The following is an 18,254-nucleotide window of genomic DNA, read 5'->3' as shown; positions in this document are numbered from 1 at the left end:
CTGCGGATAGCTAAAACGTCTGGCAAGATGTCAGGCTACATCTCGTTACAACCTGATCGTTATAACTTTTGAGACATGACGATATTCGCAAGCCAATTCCGAAGGGGATCACACACTCGTGCGAACGCTGACTAAACTCTCACAGATAGATGAAAGTTCCGTTCAAAAGTTTTCAAGGTCCCGACGAGCTCTGCAAAAAATTTGCGAGAGCGTACGACCACGTCTAATACCTTGGCCGCAAGAACTGTTTGAAAATATTCGAGGGCGAAGCCGCGTCTGGCCGCCAGTTAGACGTATAACGAAAGATAAAGCCTCGAAGCTGGACTCGAATTATGCAAATGTATGGAACGATTGTTTCCAAAACGGGGCAGGTAAAGGCTGCAGGAATCATTAGCCGGCTCAACGTTCAATGTCCTGTGTCGGTGTTCTTACGCGGTGGTCGCGTGTAACCTTCGCCGGTGCGTTTCCCTGTTCCGCGTTCTAAAAATATTTACGTAATGATACAGCTAGTCGGGCTTGGCTCGTCACACGTACCAGAAATACAGACAGACAACCCGATCGGCTATTACCTCTGTACAAAGCTCTGTAAGGTCGAACGAGCGCGACTCTATAAACCGAACCGGGCATCTACAACCTGACTCGGAATTATTGTCAACTCCAGCATTGTTCCCCGATCGTTGCTATATTTACAGGTGGTTAAGTAGGTCCTGTAGACACGTGTTTTTGCGCCGCCTTCAAATCCGTAACGTACGGAACGCACACCTGTAACTACACGTCACGGTCGTTTGTAACGTATTCCACGCAACTGGTATACGTGAGTCGGTTTCTTTTTTTTTTTTTTTTACATTTTCGAGCTACTCCGGTTCCGTCCTTGACCTTAAAATAATCACTCTCATTTGAACCTTTTCAGATCTACCGAATCTTCCCGAGCTATGCCGAAAAGAAACTGTGCGTTCTTTGTACAACTGTATAGAATTTTGTGCGATCGTTTGCAAATAACGCTTATTCAGTTTTACCCAAGTCAAGCATTCCTTGAAGTTATGGTGCGGGAAACATTAGCGAATTGAACTTACGTCAGGTTTTTCCACACCGCGGAAAGATCTATCATCGCGATTACAGATGAAAAGAAACTCGTCTTAGTCATCTGGTAAAAGCCAGGACTCATGAAATCGGTGGAATAATTATGAAATTCTCTTTTATTTCTCTACGGAAAAAAACCAACGCTCGTTATTTACGAATTACTTACAACAAAATGATTACTCGAAATCAACAAGGAAGTGAAATTATATCCATTCAATTCTGACTTGATAAAATAATCGAAACCCAATGCACTGACTCTGGGTTGCGTATGGATGCAGTATAAATTTCGTTGTAGGTCACAACCACGCTTTGTTATTGTTGCAGGTACAATTGCCGGAAATCACGGTTCCGGTTATCCGAAGCATAACAACGCGGAAACAGACGACCGCCGAAAATTATGTGGGACGATTATTTCGAGTCGTTATACAGAGCACAAACGAATAGCCACAAAGTATCGAAATATCATTCGTAACTGTGCGGGTAATAATTCGAATCGATTTCTCGCTCTCCTCTTTTTCTCCATTCCGATGAGCAATTACAGCAGCACGCGTATCATCGTTGACTCACGGCCGCAGTTGGAGTCAGAATTTTTAATCACGACACCGAATCACCAGGCATCGTCCGACTCTGGAGTAAGGCGACTTTTCAGAGACTCGAAGTAACTCGAGCCACGATTTTTGAGATTCAACAGACGTGCAGGTAGCCGACTTCCAGCTCTGAAACACGGTAAATGATGGAAGTTCTGCCGGACAGCCGGATGTTAGCTCGATAAGAGTCGATTTGTTTCAACGAAGGTTGCAGATAGCGAGTAAGCACAGGTATTTGTGACGTGGCACACGTATTTATACACCACCTAGATCGGAAATAATTTCAACGCATCGGCAGCGGATACACGTATACGTAAACATTTTTATACGCGAGCAAAAAAAAATTTGTAGCTTGAAATATCGACCGCAATTCTTAGTTCCTATTTTACAAGACAGAAGCTCCAGCTAAAGGAAATTGATGGGAACCAGATGCGTCTGGATGCGCGATGAGAGGGAAAAATACATTTCGACTATATGGTCGGGAAGTAAATGCCTCGTTAGACACTTCACGAGCCTCTGCAGCAGGCTCTACGCCCTGTTTTGTGCTCATACGCGATCCGGCTGACCAGATGTACGTGGACTACTTGCGTCTTATCTGCCGGAGAACGCTATCGGGTGAGACTACACCTACGTATAACGTAATCCCGTCGTATTTCCAGATAACCGAACACGCTAACGAACGTTACCAAACTCGGGCTGATTGCAGAACGTCACGTAGGTTCGAATAACTCTGTTCAGATTGTTGCAGAAAATATTGCTCGCGGATGAAATGTAGCGGCAATGGCGAAGCTTGGTATATGTTTCTACGGTTGAGAAATCAGCGAACGAATTTGCCGGAAGAATTATGCAACATTTATAATGTGTAAAACGTTACGAGCTGAGGATTGGATTCGGAGTGAATCCATTTCTCGTTAAAATTTTAGTAGTAACTTGCACATTTATAAATGGTAAGAGGCTTTAAATGACGAGGAAAAAAGCTAATGAAACAAGCTTTCAGTACGGATAGGTATACTTAGAAATTTCTTTCGTATCTAACCGCGGCACCGCACACGGAGAACAGAAGGAACTTTGGAGACTCGTGAATGGCACGGAGTTCCCGGTTTCTTAAGACTGACTTTTCAGCTTGACAATCAGCGCCTGAACATATAGCATTCGATCACAGCGAAAAATTTAAGAATTGTTACGACAGATCATTTACCCCAGAATAGAAAAACTATTGACATTTTGACAAGATCTGACAAAAATCCTGGAATATAAAAACAGTAAAATTGTTGCTAATATACGCGGAAGAAATTGTTTGTCGTACTCGTATAAATTGTTATAAAAAAAAGTCTCGAGGCTGGTCTAGCGAATCACTTTTCCCACACACTTAATCTAGATCCTCATATTTACCGTGTCGGCAAATTGACCGCATTGAGTAATACCGCGTGATTGGATTAAACACGTACAATGGATTATATAAATATGCATTAGGATACCCTTGATTTATTTTCGTTGAAATAACATCGCGTCATGCGATGATTTGCCTGTATTATATTGTATGTAAAGAAATTCGGTAAAGCTATTTTTACAGTTACCCGAATGGTGGACATGAATAAACAGCTTAATTCAAACATTACTCGAACCGTCATCTGCAAGCTGGAGTAATTTTTTTCATCAGTTCCCTGCGTGTATAATGGTTGATAAAATTTAATCAGCATAAAGTATTTTGAGTTCTTTATCTGGTTTTTCCCAACCATTCTCGTGACGTTGCACACTTCTAAATCCAGTATAATTTTCCAAGGGAAAAATATTTTCAGCGTAATATGAACTGAAATTTTCAATTTCAGAACTGCCTAACGTATAACGTTATGCTCGTATTCGTTTCTCCAATTTACTGAGCAGTATTTTTACGAACGACTAACTGGTTACGATAAAAATTTCTCAGGTTGAAAACTTATTTGTAACTTCTTGTCGGTCGTTCTATGCAGGCTGCGTGCGAAGAAGAAAAACACGCCTGTGTTTGAGACGAAGTGAGAAAAGTGGAAAACTTGGCTGGCTCGAAATCTTGCCGGCTGAACAACATCTCAGAAATGATGAAATCACGACTTACGCCGATCGTGCAAGTCGCGACAGACTAACGAGCCATACATTCTCCTCTTTTCGTTCCAAGAGATAGCTCTAACGCACCTCCTTCGTTTACTGAACCGGCAGGCCTTCACCTTCACCGGAAATGGCCGTTCTTCGGTCATATCCGCCAATTTAACGGATCGCTCACTTCGCGGTATTATAGCAATGGGCATAAATAAAGCTCCTCGTGACTTTCGAAAGCTGATGGAGTCCGGGACGAATGTGCGTTAATCTTTTCTCGGAGACGAATCAATCCTTGGCTGTGTTCCTCCTCCTTTTTTTTATTCCCCCACACCGCCGCAATACAACGAAGAGCGTGAAATCATACAGCATGATTTTTGTTTTACCAAAAAATGGCCGGAAATTTTCTACCTTCGTCGCAACAAATTATTAATTTACTTACTTATCACTGGGAAAAAGTTTTACAGCCTGCAGGAAATTTTCACACCGAAGTTATTGCAAATTATATTGTAAAGTCCGGCAAATGAATACATATTTCTAGGCAGTTGATTGATACATTTTTTCATTTCTCCGAGACTTTCCAGTATAAGTTTATTAAGTTGGACGAAAACTGGGAAGTGAGCGAGAAATTTCCTTTGTTGTTTCACAATCGGTGGATAAAGTTTATTCGGAATACGGGAAAACAAAGTATGGTACCGAAGGTAATCTCAACTATGAGTATTGCGGAATCATTCGATTGGTTGACAATAAGAGTTGAAATTGCCTTAAGCGCAATGTAGTTTCATATAGTAAGCAACGGACAACACATTGTTAGGAACAAGACAATGCATGTACGTAAATTTACGATGAATCATCATTTGCCATATGTTTTTTAGTAATATTTGACTATATTTTTCTAGTAACAGAAATTTCATCTCGGTCATTGATTCACTATCGCGTTGCATGTGCGATAATTAACGAAAGTCCGTTTGTGCGAAAAGTCCACAACTGCAATTATGGCGTATGTATTTTATTGTTCGATTGTGTGTAAAAATGGACACAAGGATACATTGGCCAAGTGTTTCGTACGTTATTTTCCTAAGCACGTGTGCATAATGACACGTTATTTAGTTACTTCAATTAATTGTTCAAGTCACTAAGTGATAAATACCCCAATCGTTTATTTCCCGATTAAAACATGTGTAGTTTAACTGTTCAAAATAAACCGATTTTACATTTTCACTTTGACAGATTATCAGTTAAAGTTACGACAAATCGCATACTCGCTTTGAAATCGATCAATCAAATACGAACTAAAGAGAAACGATCATTCTCGAGAGATTGTACGAACAATACGCTTCGTTACAACTATTTCGAAAAGCTTTTCCATATTTTCAATCTTTCAGTATTTCGTATCACAGTTTCTCCCGTTCTATTTCTTTTGCCGTCTTCGTCTATCCCAAGCGCGTCAAATCACATTATTTTCAATTCAGCATCCCCATTGGAACCAACCACCATAGACGGGAAGAAAAATTTTAAAAAATGTCTTACGCCACTTCAAACGCCCTCTTTCGAACCTTGATGAAGACACTTTTGCCGCAACTTTTAAAACCATAAAAGCTACGGGTTTTTCACGAGTTACCACGTGTTACTACAGCTTTTCACCAGAGTGTAAATGGCACGGTACTGTAGTTGTATGCAGGTATGTACTGTGCATACCTTCATAGAGCACAGCGTAAACCGCCTACTTTCAATTGTAACGGCAGAAACGGTGCCGGACTTTCCATTTCGTCCGCGTTGTATTGTTTACTACGCTCCGTCATCATTCCGTAGGAATTTACGCGGCACCGGGATATTCTTGGCGTGAAGGAAAGCGAGAATCGTGCGGAAAATGGGGATGAAGAAAGTGGAATAAGGGGTAAAATCATCGGGAGACAATTCTCACGTTGATGCATCAGCGGTTTAGAATCGGTGTAAATAACTCGTAAGTTTGATATTCGATTCGAGTCTTTTGACGAGTGGAAAACGTGCCTTGAAAAATCATCCTTCGTACGCGCGCAAATGAATCTACGAGTTTATTTTTAGCCGATTATTATTCGTTTCTTTTTCATTCGACGAGTTAAACACCCTGTGGAATTATTTATTCAATGGATATAACGAAGCTGGGACAATTTATTCCGGGACTAGAAGGGAGGAAAAGAAAAAAAACGCTTATTAATCGACCAGCTATTAAGTAATATTTATAGGAGAGTGAAAAAATAATGGAAAAAAGTCATTTGGGTACAACTTATGAATTATTCAGTTGTCGCCGTTTCGGTAATAACTTCATTGAAATGAAATATCACTTTCAATATTCTAAATGTTATTCTAATATTCTCAGGTGATTAATTAATCATAAATATCCGAACAAATTTCTATTCATACGTTATTATCGTTAATTTTTTTCACCAACATGTATACGCACGTGATAATATTTACCGTTCGGACAAACGCTTTAGCTGACTGTCAGCAGGATCCAACTTATATTGATTACATATTCCAGCAGCTGTAGTCATAAATTATTTATGTACAATAAATTATATCCAAAGCACACGCTCAACCTGTTCGTTCTCGTCCTGGTTATCGCGTACCAGCGGATATTATCCGAGGACCGATATTTTTTGCAGGAGGAAAGGAGGGAAGGAAATGAAAATTTAACCACACGACGTATAAGGATCGGTTTATAAGCGAGGTTTCGGCCAAGTATCGTGGGTTTCAATTAATTGTAAAAATATTACTTTCCCTAAATGAGAAGACGAATATACGATATTGTCGCTTTTGTGGAGATGAATTTGAAAGATGGAAGAAAGTTTCAAAAAAGAGAGAGGACAAGGTTTTTTTAAATAATGACGTAAAAACTGTGAGAGAATAAAATATTGAAGAAGCCTTGCTTGCTTTACAATCAGACGTGGTCGGCGGATTATTTTTTTACTTTAAGAAAAAAAAAACAGAAATGAATGACACTGAAGAACCAGGAGCCAAGAATGAGGGGAAAAATAACGTGTTAGTATACCTGAAAAATTTGTGAATTAACAATGGACACGCTTCAGAGATAATATTTTTTTCAAAGCCACTGAGGTATAATTACTCTGTTTGAAATCACTTCAAAATTCTCTGTAAACTTGACCTAAGAGTCTAACGAAAAACTCGATATCTTTCTTAATCTCAAACATCCAAAGATAGATTTTGAAATAATAAATTTCGTCATCTAGTTTTAGAGGTGCGTTGAATTATTTTCGTACGTACGGTTTTAAAAAAAAATTGACAAATATTTTGCAGGATACTTTTTCCAATGTAGGTACACAGTTTTGGCCCAAAGCCATGTGAACTTTCCAATTACGAATAAAACGAAGGAAGGCCGAAAATGTTACAAGAAACGTAGCGGCAAGCCTTATAAACAAACGGCGGAGTGCAGTTGAGGCAAGAGAAATTTCTCTAATTGATTGCAGAACCGGAAACGGTTGGCGAATGTAGGCACAGGTATCAGCCTGGTATTTGCGTCGAATTGTTAGCGGATTTAACGACGAAGTCCGAAAGCAACGCGAGTCGTATACAAGTAGCGAAATGAGAATTCAACAAATTGAGGAAGGAAGGAAGAAAGAAGATTCCCGGGACCCGATTAGCACGGTATGATTAAGTTAACCGTTAAAAATAGCCGGCCAGCTTGTTCGAAGAAAGTCTTACGGATGTTTGAGAGTTTTTGAAAGCGAAAGTTACAGAGGCGCCGGACGACAAAAGTGTTGAGCAATCTACGACCTCGAACACCTACGTCCGACAAACTTTAATCTTCTGGTACCGGATATTCGATTTTAAGTAAGAGAAGATTCAATGCTGTGAAATTTCCCGAATTGCCAGATTTTGAAAATGCAGATGGAAAAATTCAAATATCGAATGTTTTGTCAATTCACCAATTCAGATCCTTACGATACGAATTTGGGTGAAGCAATTCGGGCGGCGTTGAAATTCCAAATTTGAAAAGTTCCGAATTTTTTGGTGGTGAAACTTGACGTTGAGAAATCAAACTTTGACGAAATATCAAAGTTCCGAATAGTCCGAAACCCGACCATCAAAGTTCTGAAAGTGCAGAGTTCCGAAAGAGCATAAATCCGACAAGTCAAAGTTACAAAACTGCGGGAACGAGAAAATTTATAAAATCTGAAACATCGAAATTCCGAATGATCGAAGATTTTCAGATCTGTGGATTTCTGGATTGACGAAACGTTACCACTTTGAACTTTCTTTGTTTTGGGTTTTCGATATCTTTGCGTTCACATTCCTGGTCATTCTAATTTTCGGTTTTTCTCACTTTTTACACTTACTCGTTGAGTAAACTACGCTGTATGGATATATTTTAATTTTCGGAATTTTACTCTGTAGAAACTTTATTTTTCAGAATTTTGCTCTATCGTAACTTAAATTTTAGGCATCTTGGATTTCGGAACTTTGAGCCGCCGGGTTTCCGACCGTTCGAAACTTTGATGTTTCTTGAAAGTTCCCCTTCTTTACTTCAAGTTTCGTCAGCAAATAATTCGGAATTATTCGCTTTCGGAACTTTAACCCGGCCCCAAATAATTCTTCGACTCACCTGATGAGTAATAAATTTATACCGCAATAGAGTGAACAGTTTGACAGAAGAATGGTACCTTGTACAACCGCTCAGGGCGGAATGAATGTATATCGCAGATGCCGCGGAGAATGGAAGCACGCGGGAGTCTATTTTGAAACGAAACTGAGTTTAAATTTAAATTTAAACGCTGTGGATTCGATTGAGCAACGTATAATATACACGTATACCATACGGACTCATGACACGTATGCCTCGCAGAGCGGAGGTAGAAATACGCATACGAAATTTGCCCGCAAACAATGTTCCGGGAGAAAAATATCATTTGTTACAATCATTAGCAGAAATTAAATGAGCGTCGTTACGATAACGATTTGAATATCGTTCGAAAAACAAGAAAACGTGCTACAAGTAACCGTTTATAGTGCACTGAGAAAAATTGCATCTGTCATAGTAACTAGAAAAATTCAGTAAAACAGGTATCGTTAAAAAAACTGTTTCAACATTGTTGGAGTAACGAAAAACGAGGTACACGCAACCATTTTGCGCTATTGTCGGTCCTTTTTTAGTAATTGCAACGCAGAATCAGTTTCTGAGGTTTACTTTACTTTTTTAGCTAAACAAGGCTTTAACGTCAATTTATTGTTGCACAAGCATTAAATTTTCGCAACAGCTGCAAGAAAATATAGCAACAGCGATCGTGATGAGAAAGAATAGTAACGGATACTAGAGTTTCCGGTAACAGCTAGAAAACTAATTTTCATTTTGTACCTAGAAGTATATTTTTCGATTGTGGCAAAAAATGAAAATAGTTAAGGACTGAGCGGTAACCGGAACTAAAAATTTCTCTCAGTGTGTGATTGCAGTTCTCAATTCTACCACATTTTTTGCTCATTCGTTTAGTCTACTGAATATATTCAGTTGAATAAGATCAACCAAACCGAGGGAGAAATGACTCGAGATTTGAGTGACGCGATAATTTTTGAGTTGAATTGATCTAAATTAATTCATGTAATTCAACTTGATTTTCTTTTATTCGGATCAATTTCTTTAATACAACTTAATTCATTTCAATTTTCTTCTCGATAACTCTCGCTAATTCATTCTAATCGAAAAACGTTCCAAGCATATTCAATTCCTTCTTTTGTATTTCCCGTTAATACAAATTCATTTTTTTTAATTCAACCAAATTTTTTTCTCTGTAAACAGATAATTCTGGCACGAATCAAAATTGATTCAAATCAACTTGACTCAATCTTCCATAATTCAATGATTCCTCCGGAAATTCTCATTATTCCAGTTAATTTTTGATAATTCAGTTGAATTACAATTAATTCACAAGCCTATCGTCACATCAATTCAATGAGTTATATCCCCCTCGACCTGAGCATCAATTTGCTGTCTTTTGAGTCATGACCAATCGAAGACAAAAGGACTAGAATCTGATAAAAAGATAATAAAATAATCAAAAAATCTATCCTAGAATTTTTTTTAGGTCAATCGTTTTTTAATTTAAAAACAATAACACTGTCGTCAATTTAATGCGAGTCAACTTTCTGGAACAGCGAATTAGAAATTAGACGTGTGAGTATTACTGCGCCCATTTGAAAGTTATAGAGTTCACATTTCTCTCTCCCTCCACGTCTTTCTCTCTACGTTTCACGGGGAACTTTCAACGAGGGACGAAATTTAACGCAGGGATTCCCCGGACCGACTCAACGAATAATTTTCTATAAATAACAATGTGATTCCTAAATATTTTCGCGCCAGCTTCACCGCCTTTATGCAGCGTGCGGATACGTATTATAGCTGGCTACGCGGCTTAACGCGGTGCGTTTTTTTCACGGAAATACCGCCGCTCGTACGCTTATGAATAATATGAAATATGGAAATATTATATTTAATCATTAGACGTGTTCGTCGTCAGACATCGAGTTTGGAAATTGGTTTATCAACCCAAGAATCTGTTCCGTGCGTTTCACAATTATTTAAAATGACAGCCACTAAAAGTTGTACTAAAAAATTTTGAAACAAATTATTGCAACACTTTTTTGTAAACACTTAAATATCTTTCAAATTTCTACCTATGCTTGTAATAATTTTCTGGGTAAGAGAACATGTCTAAAGTCTTTTCAAAATACGGTAATCAAGCGAAAAACAGATGTCCGCTGAAATTAATGTTATTGACAATTTTGACAATCCGAATTTTCACCTTCGGGCTAATAATTCACAAAAAAAAAAACTTATTTCTTATTATTAGTCATATGACGGTTTTTTTTCTCGAGTATTCCTGCTCGAAATCGCAGATCTACATAAAGTGATCACCTAGCATCACGTATTCTTGCACAAATTTGAAATTTCCTAGATTTCCATAATCTTTCCACGGAAATTTCTCCGATCATTCAAACCCCGGCTTTGGCAAAAACGTTCTCATCATTCTTCTCACTTCTTAATCCAAGTCTGAAACCTATACGGTAAAACCAGTTATAAATTCATGGATATTCCAGCATGGCTGCAGAATTTCCAGGATAAAGGCAGGACACCGAGCTTCGTTAAATGACCGATATAAGAAATCTACAATATTGTCATTGACCCTCCGTTGAAATTTGTAAACCGGCATCGGAATCCTGGTGCAGCACGATGAGGAAAGTTGAAAAAGAGATTCGAAACAAGAGGGGGGGAGGGGGGGAATACAAATAAAAAATCGAAACAGGATGGAAGCGCACGCACGAATGTCGTATACATCGACTTCCGATAAACCGGAGATTTCTTTCTCGTCTTTCAAGATGATAACAGCCGAGGTGGGGGAACCGGCTGCCTGGAACCTGGCATACGCGGTGCATGATTTACGTAAACGGACGCCAACTCGGTCTGCATTATATGGGATATTCCAGCACGCTGTTACAATGAAAGTTTATGCGTATTAGCGCCAAACTAACCGACGTACGGAGGATCTTTTACGACTTTTGTTGTGATTAGGATCTTGTTACTTCGAGGGAAAGAAGACTCCCGATTATAGTTATGTATGGTCGAAGCGCGTTATCTTCTCGTCTTTTTTTTTCGTCAACTCTTCGCAAATCTTGGACCGTGAGGATATCGACGCATATTGCGGGTTAGCGCGAATTTTGACGATTCTGCGCACCTACGTTCAAAGTGATTTATATTTTTCAAGAATATACTCCTCCTCTGTTATTGTCAAACGTTACCGATTGGTCGGACCTTCTGGAATGATCCGAATGAGTCGAAATCGAGGTGACGATGCCTACATATTCTTGTACAAATAGTGGCAGGATTTGTACGAAAATAGGAACGAATGTAGAGACCGATAAAAAAGATGAGGCTGAAGTTAGTAACGTTAACGTAACGAAACTTGCGGGAATGATGATTTTTCATTATCGCGCAATTTTAGAATGACTTTTCAAAATAAGAGCATCTCTTGTTTATCATCGTTTGATAAATTTCAGGAATTCCAAAAGATTCTAAGTAACGATTTTTCCTAAGCATGCATCGTTGCAGTAAACTAACTTCACTCTCATTACAAAAGCGCACATCCGGGCTGCTGGGAGGTTGGAAAAGTTTTGTGCGGCATGACCGTCGAGCTTCGTTCGGACAATAAATCATTGTCGAGTACAACGGCAATAATAAAATCTTATCAATAGTCTCGGAGGGGGGAAAAAAAAGGCCGATAATAGCCGGCTAGGAGTTTGAACTCTGCTGAGGCAGCTTCGAATCTACGTTCGTACCGAGGTATCGGCTCTGGCCTGGCGGCAATCTTATCGGGGAAACGGTTTTTATCTAACACATAAGTCCCTCAGCCCCGAGAAACGGAGGACAAAACGCCGCTTGTGCTTGTATAAACGCAGACACAGATCGCGAGAGGAGCCGTCAGGGAGCGCAGGGTTAACAACATCATTTTTTTCCCCGCGTCTGAAAGCCCCCCGCGTTTTCAGGCCGCGGCTCGAAGCCGGCCCGACATAACCTAACTTAACCTAACCTAACCTCCACCTCGGCGACTCCGCGGCTCCTCCCGCGCTTCAAAATAACTCGCGAGTACAGCGTAGTAGGTTATACCCACCGGGACAAGTGAACGAACTGTATAATGTATACACACTGCATGGGACTTTGTATGCGCTGACTCCCAGCGTTGCTGCTACTCCAACGTTTTTTTGTTTTTTTTTTTTCAACTATAGCTTTCGTGCATAATTTTTCACCGTTAATTTTTTTTTTTTTTTTTTTTTTTTCTACCGAGGGACGCGAAGAGGCTTTACAGTAATTGATTGCCTCGAGGAAAATCAATCGGAATTAAAATTTGACGAACTGGATGAAACCGTGTTTAAAAGATCGCTGGCAATGTTGTATTTGCGACGATTATAGTAAGCACGAATACAACGACGTATCTGCTATGCGTGAAACTTATTCCACGTCAATTTGAATAACGCAAAATGAGACATCAACTATTTGAGAAAAAATTTTACAATCAAATGCTACAAAATGATTAAACCTTGTGGTTTTTCAATCGATTCTAATCATTTTCGTCTTACGTTATTCGCCACATAAAATGATCTCAAAAACATTCGAATATGCGATAACACGAGCTAGCTTCAAATTGAAGAAAAGAAAATTGTATGATATGAAATATTCTTGAGATATGTTCGACTGCAGAAATAAGCCTGAATCCTGCTCTGTTCAGGGAAATGGCGACTATATTACACTCTTCATCGAACGAAAATTGCGGACATAAAAGCATTCAAGTTACTAAATGTTCGACAAATCGATAATTTCAGTGGTAAAATACACACGACAGTAATATCATATTCCCAAAATAAATATCTAGCAATAAATACGTGCAATGGCAATAGGAATAAAAGTTCACTTCATGTTCCATGTTACCCGGATGCAGGAAAAGCTCAGACCACGTGACCAGCGTTGTTGGATAGATATGCCTGTAAAACACACTCTCTCTCTCTCTCTCTCTCTCTCTCTCTTTCGGCTCTGGCTTCCTACATCACCCGCAATTATACATATATGTATATCGTATATGCATATAATGCATGTATCATATGCTTACATCCTTCGTCGTAGAAAGTCCGCGGCCTTTGTCTCTTTGCGGCGAGACGAGCGCACACGCTGCGTATATCCTGCAGGTATATCTATACAACCTTCCATCCGCCATCATACGCCGCGTCTATGCATCCATGCATGCATGTATGCGTACATAATACACCTTATACCTTTGCCCTCGCGACTCTCCATCTTTTCTTAAGCCCCCACCTCGCCGATGATATCACACGTATACATCCTCAGCGATACCTCCATGCACCAACTTCACATGCGCGCGGGCATTGCGTGCGACAGGGAGAGAGAGATAAAGAGAGAGAGAGACAGAGAGAGATAAAGAGAGAGAGAGAGAGAGAGAGCGACTAGACCTGCAGCTCAGAGACGAGCTACGTATCATGTACGAGTGAGTGGCTGTCGATATATTCTGTCAGTCTTCGCGTTCAATGTGATTGTTTGTGCAATATATGAAATTGCAAGGGTGTCGTAAAAATTTTAATTTCAGAAACGCATTAAATCTCCGCAATTGCCGAGCTTTTTCACATTAGGAAACGGTGGAAAATGATATTGCCGTTTTAGAGCTTATCGTTAATAGCACTATTTCTGAACGCATCGAGATTTTTGTTTTAAGCAGGTATCCGTGCGATCCACAGAGTACAGAAATCAGAGTCAAAAATCTTGACATTTGGTTTAGACGGAATATTGTGGTGTAATTGCTAAACGAGCTTAATACGGAGTGACGGTGAATTTAATTTATCACTGAGAGAAATTTTTAGTTGAGGTTGCCGCTCAGTCTTTAACTATTTTCATTTTTTACCACAATCGAAAAATATAGTTTTAGGTACAAAATGAAAATTAGTTTTGTAGCTGTTACCGGAAAGTCTAGTATCCGTTGCTATTCTTTCTCATTACGACCTCTGTTACCATAGTTTCTTGTAATTGTTGCGAAAATTTAATGCTTCTGCAACAATAAATTGACGTTGAAGCCTTGTTTGAATAAAAAAGTAGAGTAAACCGAGCAAACTGATTTTGCGTTTCAATTACCAAAAAAAGATCGACGATAGCGCAAAATGGTTGCGGGTACCTTGTTTTTCGTAATTCCAACAATATTCTAACAATTTCTATAACGATACATGTTTTACTGAATTTTTCTACTTACTGTAACAAATGACATTTTTCTCAGTGTTACGTACCGTATTTAAATGACCATTCATTTCAATTTAATCCCCGAAGAAGTACTTTTCGGAAACTCGTTATTACGTGAGCGCGAAAAAAATTCAAAGGATAGCGCAGAGACAAGTTCTCGTAAAAATCAACACGGATAACGCCGTGAAATTTGTCGTGATTACACAATTCCTAGCCGTAGCTATTACACAAAACGTCAAAGGTCCGCAGTGAATCACATAATGCAAAAGTTTTCCATCTAATACCAGGAATCACTTTTACTTCGAGAGTGAATCTCACAACCGCATATAATGTAGGTATTATACGTGCGAAAGGCGACGTCTCGAGGATCCTGACCTTTCTGGTTACCTGATCACGCCGCAAAAATTCTCCGCAGTGCAGCTAGTGAGACGCAATTCTGCAACGGGATGCGCGCTGCGAAACATGGGCGTACAGCTTACTTTCTAGTTTCGAATAATACGTAATCGAATCAAATGAAATTAAGTTTTCGAATTTTTTGAAAGTTTGTCATTTAAATTTCTCAAAAGCTGCGTAAAATCAAAAATTCAGCCAGTCCCAGGCTAGGAAAAGCCTCGCCGATCGAGACCAAAATCACTCAAAACTGTTCCTTCGTTTTTGACATATCGTCGGGCAAAAAATTCACACACGTGCGGCCAGAATCTTATCCGAAAATTGGTCGGAGGTGATTGATTCTCCATACCTTGAAACGTCGAGATCTTAACTTTTCATTTTCGGGGTGATTATAATAACCTTCCATCTTCTTTTTTTTCACAAAATAGTAGCGGGAATTTTAAATAATGAAGGAGACTCGAACCAAAGAATAAGTGAATGACGTAAAATTGCTTCTTCACACCGGCGCACAGGATGTCCGTAAAAAATTGAGCCCCGAAGCGTGGTACCGGTGTTCTTGAAAAAACGGCACGATACGACAGCACCGCGTGTGCGAAAACTTCCAAAATTTTTTCTCTCCTCTTTTCCCTCGACTTCGGCGTAATACTGGGTGACGAAAAGTTTCGCAAATAAAATTCCCTGACTTCTCTCGTCAAAAATTCAGAATTCCCTATAATATTGAGCAGGTTTTATGATCAAAAGCTCCATCAATCGTACACCTTTGATATACAATAAATTCGGATTCGAAAACACACAAATAATTAGAAATTAAACAATAATATTTGCGAAAGTTAGCTAAAGTTCGAAAACAATTGATAAAAGAAATACGTTTTTTCCTGCAGTCCATCATAATTCCCTGACTTTTCCCGAGCGACGAAATTCTCTGGCTATTCCCGATTTTCCCGGCTTGTCGCCACCCTGTAATAACCTCGTGCATGTTCCTGGGCGGTTCTGCACCCGGTGTAACGTGCATACCTGCATTGTTGCGCGTTATATTCATCGTCGTCGGGTGTAATTCCAGACCGGGCAGGATACACGCCACAATGTATATTACTTAGGTAGCCGGCCACCACACAAGACAGCTTTGAGGTTCACCTCAGAAGACACCGTCGCCGTATTTCTACCTCTGATACAAAGGGTGAGTAGGTACAAGGTATTATTTTTCGCGGGCAAACGAAGGGATAGAAGGTCCCCGATTTTGGAAAAGCCATGAAGTGCAAAATATCGATATGTCTGTAATCCTTACACAGTCATCGGGTGTACCAAGTTATCGTCAGCCTTAAAAATTTATAACGTCGGGCTGAATAGTTAAAAAAAATCTCTTGTTTCATTTTCCCGTCGAAACTTTTGCATTAGGATATTAAAGATTGAAAAAAATTCTGATGCATAGTATTTTTTATGAGAGAATTTATGATGTTTCAAAGTTTCAGGTTCATTTTTAGACGGATATCTGATAACAGTTGAAAAACATATTTTGCTGGACCGAACAGGAAAATTCATTTCCATAGATTCAATTTTCGAAGAGTTGGAAACTGTTTCTTTGTAGACAAAATCGTGCAGATTTTCAATGTACAATAACCTTGAAATATTGCATCTTAGAATCTTGTTTCAATTTGGATGCGATTCCATGATCATTCCACCTTAAAAATCTCACGTATAATTATTACTAACGTAAAAAAATTACTAACTTATTACGATGGAATCTTGAGAATAATTTTTTTGTTCATGGAAGCCTCAAAAATGCGTTTTTCTTTTTCTTTTTTTTTTGCTATCTGTGAAAATTTGTCACAAAGTGAATGTCATATTCAAAAATATCAGAATTTTTTACACAAAAAAGGAACACTGTGCATCACGGTTGTTTTCCGATACCATTAAGTGTTTTAAGTATAGAGGTGAAAATTCGGAGGCAAAATAAGTGGAGTGTCAGGTGCGATGGTATAAAATTGGAGAATATTCGTCTTACGATTAGTGTAATCTGATAATTAATTTTTTTTTTTGTTTGTCAAGTCAGTATAGTTTGGCCACTAAAGAGTCGTTCAAAGACGAATATTTACCCAAAAATTACGGCTCGAGCCAAGTCTTATAATTTTGGAACTGTTTAACCTTCGGATTTCGCTTGAATCCGAATCAAATCCGTGTCTCTAAACATTAAATGCGACTGGGTGATGAAAATTTGAAGTAAGAATAAACAAAATTATTTCCAGTTCCAAGAGCGACCTTCAAAAATTAGATCCAAGATCGATATCCATCCGCAAGGATTAATTTTAAGAAAAAGATAACGGAAGATCAAAAATGTCGCATCGGGAGTTTATTCTCGAGTGAGGCGGATCGGCTCGTATGTATCGGAGTGATTCTCGCCAAGGTGAATCCTTGCCGATCATGGCATCGGTCCCCACAGTCGAGGATCGAGCAAACCGGGCTCCACGGCGAGAGCTAAATCGTTTCGAATGCACCGCGATCGAACGGCTCGAGACGGCGAGGAGGGACTTATATAAGAAAGCAAGATGGCGACCGGTTGTCCCTGAGCCCGGACCGCCGTTTATTTGCCCATTTTTATTTATTTTCCCGACCCGCCAAAAAAGTAACCGCGCGTATAAAGCCGGCATGCCGGTTTGCCGCTTCCCTCGCTATTTGCCCCGCAGACTTCTCGCCAGATGCACGCGGTATATAATCCGCGAAAATCCTCTTTAAGCTACGTTTATTGCACGTTCTTATCTGTACTTTTTCTCTTTGCAGGTATTCGGAGCTTTGCCGATGTAGCTTATACTTTATTATTCGTTACCCGTATCGTCGTCCCTGTATCAGCTTTATACGTTGTACGGTTGTAGACAAAGGATTCTATTCTTCTGAATGAGAAATCTACACTGTACGATTGATACGAAATATTGGAGAGAACACGGAATTCGATGATGCACGGTAACGACAGCCGATTTTTCAATATGAGTATATATTATCACATTTGATTTATACACAGAGAAATAATGTTTCTTGAAACCGCATACAAACGTAACTCCGAGCGTAACTCTTTCGATTCCGCGAAATGATTTTGATTTATTCAACTTGAAAAAACCTGATCGAGCCCACAAAAGTCGATAATTACTTCTGCTAAGAGGCAAATTTCGTCATATTTATTCCATTTCCTGAAATTATTCGAGTACCAATGAAATTACATTGCGAACATATTTTACGATACTATTTTAACCAATCAATGAAGCGGTGATCCATTGATGATATTAAATGTTGCTTCGTAGAAATAATGAGCAATGCTTCCGCGATAAATAAAGTTTTTGGAGTCGGAGCTGAGT

Source organism: Neodiprion pinetum, chromosome 6 (genome assembly GCF_021155775.2).
Source record: "Neodiprion pinetum isolate iyNeoPine1 chromosome 6, iyNeoPine1.2, whole genome shotgun sequence".
Lineage (NCBI taxonomy): Eukaryota > Metazoa > Arthropoda > Insecta > Hymenoptera > Diprionidae > Neodiprion > Neodiprion pinetum.
Note: the sequence above shows the minus strand (reverse complement) of the source record.